Genomic DNA, 9,643 nt, shown 5'->3' with positions numbered 1-9,643 from the left:
AAAGGGGAGAGAAACCATCATGAAGGTTCAAGGGTAAATAAAATGAATCTACGAAATATATAAATTAATAATAAACAAGTGGATGTTCACTGGTGGTTTGTTGGTGGGATGGCATAGCCAGGAAAATGGGGAAATAACTCTGGACTGTCTCTTGGAAGAGATGACTTTTTAGAAAGGCTTTGAAACATGGAGGATTGTAGTTTAACACATTTGTTGGGAAGAGCTCCATGCAGGGAAAAAGACATAAAAAAATGGGTCAGTGATAGGAGATTTACAAGTGAGTTAATTAGGTAGGAGAAAAACAGTATGGTTTAAGGGAAAGAGCACCAACCTAGGGGGCAGAGGATTTGGGTGCTAATTCTGGATCCACCACTTGTCAGTTGTGTGGCCTTGGAAAAATCACTCATCTTCTCTGTGTCTCACTTTCCTCATCTGTAAAATGGGGATTAAATCTGACTCCCTCCTATTTAGACTGTGAGCCCCAAGCGGGACAGAAACAGTGTCAAACCTGACTATCTTTTATCTACCCCAGTGCTCAGTATGGTGCTTGGCACATAGTAAATCCTTAACGAATACTATCAAAAAAGAGAGAATAGTCTGAGCTGAATGCAGTGGATGAAGAAAATTGGTAGGTAAGAAAGCAGTATGACCTAGTGGGTAAATCATAGGCCTGGGAGTCCAAAGGACCTGAGTTCTAATCCTGGCTCCGCCACATCTCTATGCATCAGTTTCCTCATCTGTAAACTGGAAATTAAGACTGTGAGCCATATGTGGGACAGGACTTGTCCAACCTGATTATCTTGTATCCACCCCAGCGCTTAGCACAGTGCCTGGCACAAAGTAAATGCTTAACAATTATTATCATTATTAAGGAGATTATTATTAGTTATTATTATTAATGAGATCACTGATGAAAAGTCTTAAAAAGCACTGGTTGATTTATTATTCTAGGTGAGAAGAAATGGGGAGTGATGTGTTCCTAATGGAATTTTGAGAAGACAGTATGAACAGCTGTATGTAGATTAGGCTGAAGAGGGGAGAAGCCTGAGTCAAATAGGTTAGGATGGATGCATTTTAATGATGCTCTCTTGGTGTGCAGTCCTGAGAGTTGTTTCCTGAGGAAGCAAAAAGTATATCATTACATCATGGCATTTGGACTCCAGGATGAATTAAAGGAATCAGCCAAGACAGTAAGTGAGTCAACTCAAATGCTATCAAAAATATCTGAGCGCCAGATTAATTTTTGAGAAGCCAAAACTCAGAGTAGCTAATAGCCTGAAAAATGAAATCATGTCATGAAAAGGCAGAAAGGCAGGGCTTGGCACTCTCCAAATCCATCACAACATGGGGTTAATCCCATGAAATTAAGTCCAGAGCAGGATACTCAAACAGCTGCTGCCTAAGTGTGATGAAATGGGATGTGCAGTAAGCAGTTTCAGACAGAGTGGGACATTTTGGAGTAATGTGGACTGCTCCAGCATCCCATCAGGCAGAGTGCTCCAAACAGAAAAAGCGTGGTTTTCCATCAGATTTCAGGAATACTCAGAAGTCACAAAGCCTATTCCAAAAAGGTGGCAGGCAGGGCACATAGTATACCTATCAGAATGACAAAGTCAGTAAGTCAATCGTATTTATTGATCTCTTACTGCATCCAGTGCACTGTACTAAGAGCTTGGTCGAGTACAATATATCAATAAACAGACACATTCCCTGTCCTTAATGAACTTACAGTCTAGAGGCATAGAACACTTCTGTCTTGAGCTCTAATCAGTGGAGTGTTGGTGGCCCATTCCTTTTCAACCACAACCACATACACGGATAGAATCTCACCACTGGTAATGACTCCTTTAGATATGAAAGATATGCATTCACCCTCAAGCATATAAAGAGCCATCTTCAGTAGAGTACCTTAGACTTAGTAGAGAACAGATAAAATAAAAGAGAAAAGATCCTATAAGGAGTGTTTTTGACATTATTTCCCCGATCCTCAGGCATGAATTTGGAAAAAAATCTCACCAGAAATTAGATCAAGAACTGGTTTTGATTCAATTTTGTGTTTCTTTTCTTAGAGGGTGCATTAAAAAGTGGCAGATAAACATGTCTTTAATGGTGGAGAGGAAGAGAGAGCTGCAGAGAAGCAGCGTGGCTTAATGGAAAGAGCATGGGCGTGGGAGTCAGAGGCCGTGGCTTCTAATCCCAGCTCTGCTACTTTTCTGCTGTGAGACCTTGGGCAAACCACTTAACTTCTCTGTGCCTCAGTTACGTCATCTGAAAAATGGAGATTAAGACTGTGAGCCCCAAGTGGGACAACCTGATTACCTTGTATCTACCCTAGTGCTTAGAACAGTGCTTGGCACATACTAAGTGCTTAACAAATACCATTACTATTAATCCCTTCTCTCTGCTGCCTTCATTTGCTCACAAAGTTGCTTGAGTTAATTTAGTATTGGAAATTCAGGGACATTAGCTAATCATACAGTTTCATGGAATATGTTACCTCTTTCATCCCCTTTCCTTCTCCTTGCCTTTCTTTCTCTATTTCTCTCCTTTTTAATGATGGTATTTGTTAAATACTTACTATGTTCCTGACAATATACTAAGCGATGGGGTAGATAAAAGACAACCAGCTTGGACACAGTCCCTGTCCCACCTGGGACAGTCTTAATCCCCATTTTAGAGATGAGGTAACCGAGGCATGAAGAAGTGAAGTGATTTGCCCAAGGTCACACAGCAGAAAAGTGGCAGAGCTGAGATTAGAACCCATGCATGCTCTATCCACTAGGCCACAATGGTTAACTCCCTCTCTCCTTCTCCCTCTCTTTTCCATCTCCCTTGCAATCCTCCAATCATGTATCCCTTTATCACTCTCTCTTTCCTACTTCTCTCTCCCTCTCTAAATCCTCTCTCACCTTGTCTTTCTCATTCTTTCCCTTTCCCATTTTCTCACTTTCCCTCTCTGGTACTTTCTCTCTCACCATCTTCTCTTCTCTCTCCTTCATAATCCTTTGTCTCCCCCTCCCTTCCCCTTTCTCTCACCTTTCCACTCTCTTACTTTCCTCCCTTTTCTCTCCCTCTTCCCCACAAACCTTAAGTGTTTCCTACCTATGGTCAAGGAGTCCAAAGGTAGAGGGAAAAAATTCACAGAAACAAGCTCAGTGTGCAGATGAGGCACCAGGGCAAATATTCCACTGAAAGAGGCCTGCATGGTCTCAAGGCAAAAGGAAAGAACAAATGAAGGAGGGAAAAATAGCCCCCAAAAGTGGCACTCCCTCCCCCATTAGATCTCACAGTAAACCATGACCCTGAGCTGGTGCCAAGACTGAGCTGGTGGATTTGTGTCATAAATGTGAAATAAACACTAAATGCAACCCAAAATGGTGTTGGCAGTGACACACTTTCTTATGCCACATTACTCACATTTGATACCCTTCCTCCTTTGGTCAATTCTTTTTGATTTATTACATCCCATTATTATTTTTTTCTATTGTTATGTGATGAGTGGAGACATGTAATACACACTTTTCATTGCACCCATCTTTATAGTTGTATTCGGTAACCAAGCTTGATTATTAAATTTGAACCTTATTCTGCATCAATCTACTCCTGTGCTGTGTTCTCTGGCCAAGTCATCTAGACAGACCCTAAACCAGATGTGAGTCTTAACATTTTCAGGACTTCATTTTGCCACTTGGTTTGGATCACAGAAACATTTTCAGCCTGGAGTCTTTGATGCCTTATGTTTGTGTTCATAAAAAATATATGGAAAGTTATAAAAGAGTGATAAGACCTTCCAGTTTCACCACCAAATGGAAAAAGTTGTCCACACAAAGGCTTTATAACCATCTTGTAGCAATTTCTAAGGCTCTAACATTATTTTAGCTGATTCTGCATTAAAGGGGTTGATAGAAATGTAAACCTACTTGCTTCTATGTAGTAGTCACAAGAAACATGTCCACTTCCGACCTTGAAAGCTCAGGGTGAGAGACACAAAGCCTCCACAACTCGTTGTGTTTTTTTTTTTTCCACAGTGTGGTTAAAGCCGAATGGCTGTATAGTTCCATTTTTGATGACTTTTATGAGGTGACCTGGGTTCTTTTTAGAATTGAAAATGCAAACAGAAAATCCGAGTGATTTTAAAATGACATTCGATCAAAGACATCCCAGGATTTATGGTGGATTATTTGTATCTTTGCTGTGTTTGTTCAAAATTGTTGTATTTAAGTATTCTTCCAGGAATTGAGCATATTTAGAGCAGCAAACACTATTACAGGTATCTTGTAGGTGTGAGAGTTTCCAGCTCAAAGATTCTTACTTTTGGTCTCCTATCAAACAACGAAAAGTAACTTTGACCAAAGATGCTTTGTTTTTAAAGGACTTTCTGAAGAGCAGTTAGATCATAAGATTTCAAGAGTATTTGAACAAGTGTGAAGTATATATTTTTCTTCCCTCTACCAGAAGTCCTTGTGCTAGACAGTAGAATTTTTTGTTTTTAACTCAGTAGTTTAAGCCCAGTAGAGTGGGAATTTAACTACAAACAAACCATCAATGCATAGACAAAAATATTATACTAACCCTTGGGTTTGATATGGTAGTGGTTTCACTGCCAGGTTGCATATAATTTACTTGTAATAATAAACTCTGAGAAGCATGAATGTAATGGTAGCACTTTGACTATTAGCAGTGATCTTTCATTCACTTAATGATAGCTAAGCAGTGGAAATAATAAAGCAATTCTGAATTCTAAAACAAAACGAAGTTGTATTTCTCCATCTGTGCCTGCCACGTGTTCTGATCCATTTATGTGTCCATCGAGTTCTGCTGAAGCATGAAAGGGTTTGTAAATCATGTTTGACATATATCCCATGGGTCAGCCACCACTCTTCTATGATAACTGAATGGAATGGGAGTAAACTGGGCTGGGAGCAGAATAATGAAAAGGCCTGATATTGTACTACTGGAGAAGACAGAATACCATGTTGTTTAAAGATGGCAGCAATTTCTGTGTTCACTCTGAATCAGGAAGGTCTAGAGGAGTGGTGTCCTTGGTAAGTTCGACCATTGTTATGGCTCCGAAGAACAGGAGCAGTACTGAATACAGAAAGGTCTCATGGAAGGGGTGGAGAGAGTCCTTGTCTATGGCTCTCTGAGGAATGCCAAATCAAGGATCCAGTGTCCTGTGTGTCAAAGCTTGGAGTCCCCTCCATAGTCACAGATTTGCTGGGGTTATCCTAGATTTTTGAAGGCTGTTTTAGGAGTTTTAGAAATATATATCAAAGGCTCCACAACAACCCCAGCTAGTGAGCTGGTATTCCCAACAGTCATATAATTTTTAATGTTTATAAAAATCAGAGGAGACTTCATCACTGTTCCACATGGGGCTTACAGTATAAGGAAATGAACAGGAATTTAATTCCCATTTGGCAGGTGAGGACTCTAAGGCATAGAGAAGTTAAGTGACTTCTTGTCTGAGGTCACGCAGTCGGCAAGTGGCAAAGCCAAGATTAGAACCCAGGTCCTTTGATTCTTAGGCCTGGACTCCTTCCACTTGGACACTCTGCTACCCACACTTGGATGTTCTCACATGGACTGCTCTATTTATACCCCACTGCATTCTAGGGTTTTTTAGAGCAGATTACCCAGTATGTTGAGGAAATTAATCTGTACATTCACTCCGTCTCGCCCACACTCCCTGATGGTCAGGGAAAGGGCAGAGCCAAGTGGGGAGGTGAGGAATGAAGCTCCACTGACCCATTATACCTAAAATTAATACCATCAGCCCTAAAGTGCCAAGTCCCTGTACTTGGATGTCAGTGCCTTGTCATGTCTGTCTCCCCACAACTAGAGTGTGAGCTTGTTGTGGGTAGGGATTGTCACTGTTTTTTATTGTATGGTTCTTTCCCAAGCACTTAGTATAGTGCTCTGCACACACTAAGTGCTTAGTAAGTGCAATTGAGTGAATGAATGAATGGTGGATTTGGAGCCTTCAGTTTTTCTCAACTGCTTTTCTATTTGTGAAACACCATAATTCACTCATCCAGGATTTATAAACTAGATTATATTCCTATCATAATGAAATGTATATATATGTATATATGATATGAAAATCATATATATTAAAATAGACAAAATTATAATGTCTCTGGGCGTGCTGAAAATTTGGCTCATGTGCCTGAAGAATATCAGGCAGATTATCCCTGTAGAGTCACCAGAATCTGAGACCAGTGTGCCCCTCTAGACTGTATGCTCATGCTGGGAACAGAACATATATACCAATCCTGTTGTATTGTACCCTCCCAAGTGCTTATTCAGTGCTCTGAACTCAATAAGTACCCAATAAATGCCATTGATTGATTAGATGCCTAGCAGGCCAAGTCATATACCCATGGTTTATTTTGGACTGGTTTTTTTTTTTATTATTTTGCTCTCTCTGGATTAAGCATTTTTTATTATGGGGAATGGATGATACTGACAGTTACTGGTTCTGCAAAGTAATCGTTTGCATAGATTCAGGTATTCTATGGTGTATATAAGGTGTATTCTATGGTGTAAGAAGGTCACTTAACTTCTCTGTATTAATTTATGGTATTTATTAAGCATTTACTAGGTCAAGCACTGTTCTAAGCACTGGGGGAGATACGAGATAATCATATAGGGCACAGCCCATGACCTTCATGGGGCTCACAATCTAAGTAGGAAGGAGAACAGAGATTGAATCTCCATTTTGCAGGTGAGGAAAATGAAGACAAACAAGTTAATTGACTGCTCAACATCACAGAGCAGACAAGTGGCAGAGTCAGGATTAGAACACAGGTCCTGTGACTCCTAAACCACTCCCCTTTCCACTAGACTGTGCTGCCTTCCCAAAGAGTCATCAGAGAGTCATCAATCAATTGATCAGTGCTATTTATTGAGTACTTACTCTGTTCAGAACACTGTACTAAGCTCTTGGGGGAGTATAATACAACATTGTGGGTAGACATGTTCCCTGCCTACACTTTCCCTGCTTACAGTCTACAAGGGTAGGGGGTAAAGACATCTGGAGGTCTGTATCATAGAGATCTGTAAATGGGGCAGGTAGAAGGAAAGTTTCTTTGCACTAATGAAACACATTTTCAGTTGATGCAGCCTGGTTCCAGAAATAAATGGGAAATAAAAGAGACAAGTCAGGTCAGTCAAACATGTAATAGGTTAGAAATGGAAGCAACTTGGCCTAGTGGATAGGACACAGAGCTGTGAGTTGGAGGACCTGGATTCTAATTCTGGCTCTGCCACTGCTCTGCTGTGTGACCTTGGGCAAGTCACTTAACTTCTCTGGGCCTTAGCTACCTCATCTGCAAAGTGGGAATTAGGTGTGGGACATGGACTGTGTGCAACCTGATTATCTTGTATCTACACTAGTGCTTAGTACAGCACCTGGCAAATAGTATGCGCTGAACAAATACATTTAAAAAAAAGAATGGCAGACTCTTTTCAGGTAGAAAGGATTGGGGAGAACTTTTGTCCGAGGCAGAGCCTCAATCAACTGAGAAGCAGTGTGATCTAGTGGATAGAGCACGTTCCTGGGAATCAGAGGGACCTGGGTGCAAAATAGAGATTAGACTATGAACCCCACTTGGGAAATGGGCTCTGATTATCTTGCATCTACTCTGGCACTTTGTATAGTCAATCAACTGCTGACTTTGACGGTGAGCAGAAGAATCTGATAACCAAGTGGTGAAATTTTCAAGTCCACCTGCTCTCATACAGAGAGGCCATTGTTCACAGTGCCTCTTTCCCACTTTAGACTGCAAGCTCTTTTCGGGCAGGACACTTGCCTACCAATTCTGTTGTATTGTACTCACCTAAGAGCTTAGTACAGTGCTCTGCACAGAGTAAGCACTCAACAAACACCATTGATGATGAGTGCCATTTTCAAATGTGATAGAACATACCTTTTGCCTTTGTTAGAAGTCAGTTTCCTCCACTGAGCCTATCTCATCGTACAATTCTGTCTCTCTCTTCTGCTCTTCCATCATTCAAACAGCTCTTGAAATCTCATGTCTTTGGGTCAACCTGGAAAAGCTTATAAATTCTTCCCATCCCATCCTTTAAGAACATCCAATTCCTTCAAATGGTTCTTCCCTCTCCACCATCCCAAGGAGACTGATACCACCACTGGTCCAGAATTTCGAAGCTGTTTATATTGATTCATTGTATGTACATATAGCTTTCTGGATCTCTGTGAAAATCCCATTGGCCTCTGCCAGGGTCAGTTCCATCTCTCTACATCCCACTGGACTTTGCCAATGGCAGAACTGTCCCTCTTCATCTCACTGGGCTTTGCTAGTGCGTGGCTTAGTGAATAGAGCATGGGCCTGGAGAGACAAAAAGACCTGAGTTTTAATCCCAGCTCTGCCACATCTCTGCTGTGTGGCCTTGGGCAAATCACTTCACCTCCCTGGGCCTCAGTTACCTCATCTGTAAAATGGAGATTAAGACTGTGAGCCCCATCTGGGACAGGTACTGTGTCCAACCTGATCAGCTTGTGTCTACCCCAATGTTTAGAACAGTGCTTGGCACATAGAAAGTGATTGAAAAGTAACATCATTATTGTAATTAATTATTATTAGAACTGTCCCTCTCCAAGGATGATCACTGGGCCTCAAACCTTAGGGGCTTCGGCCCCTCCCCTGGAGCAGCAGAACCACTTGATGGGTGATAAACTGGTCAGTGTGGGACTCCCAGAGCCTATGCCTCTAACGGTCTGTGCAGGTGGAACATTCTGAAGGAGCAGAACTATTGCATCGGTAAGCAGAGGTCATGGGTTCGAGTTCCAGCTCTGCCACTTGCCCACAGTCACTTAACTCCTCTGTGCCTCAATTCCCTCATCTGTAAAATGGGGATTAACTATGAGCCTCACGTGGGTCAACCTGATTACCCTGTATCTATCCCAGCACTTAGAACAGTGCTCTGCACATAGTAAGCGCTTAACAAATACCAACATTATTATTAGTTCTATTTCTTACACACCCTTGTTCCTGTCCCATTCCCTCCACCCTGTTCCAGACTGATCCTGGAAAGATGTCCAATTTGTCCCAGCCTCTGGCTCAGCGTGGATGCGAACTGCCTGAAAATGTGAGCTCTTAGAGGGACAGGGACTATTTCTGTTGAAATGATTTCCTCCAGGGTCCCTTATGGCACCATGATCAGAAAGCGTTTTTGGAAGTTCACACCAGCTCATCCATGGTAACTCGATTTGTAGCTACCAACTATAGGACATTAAGAACAGGGAGATTAATTTATTATTTTTTTCTGGTTATCATTGCAATCGATTCAGGTGTTGAAAATGGGTAATCACCAGTATCATGACGTCATGGGGTGGTAATTGCACCTCAATCTCTGGGCCCTTTGCTTTGATTTGCCCAGGTACCTAACTGGCAATAACATTTCTGGTGTAATCATGCATATACTTCACATTCCTCCGGCCAGGATAAAGCTGTAGGAGCTAATGTATTCTGAGTCAGACCAACTGCCGCTTATGAAGGAAAAAAAAAAGACTTGCTTGAGTAACCGTAATAATTGGAAAATTATTTTGATAGCCTGAAACAATCTAATATATTACAGAATTTTATTAAAATAATATCAAATCAAATTAACTGCTATT

The sequence above is a fragment of the Ornithorhynchus anatinus genome, chromosome 1, assembly GCF_004115215.2.
Source record: "Ornithorhynchus anatinus isolate Pmale09 chromosome 1, mOrnAna1.pri.v4, whole genome shotgun sequence".
Taxonomy (NCBI): Eukaryota; Metazoa; Chordata; class Mammalia; order Monotremata; family Ornithorhynchidae; genus Ornithorhynchus; species Ornithorhynchus anatinus.
The sequence above is the reverse complement of the archived record's forward strand: the minus strand, read 5'-3'. Positions refer to the sequence as shown.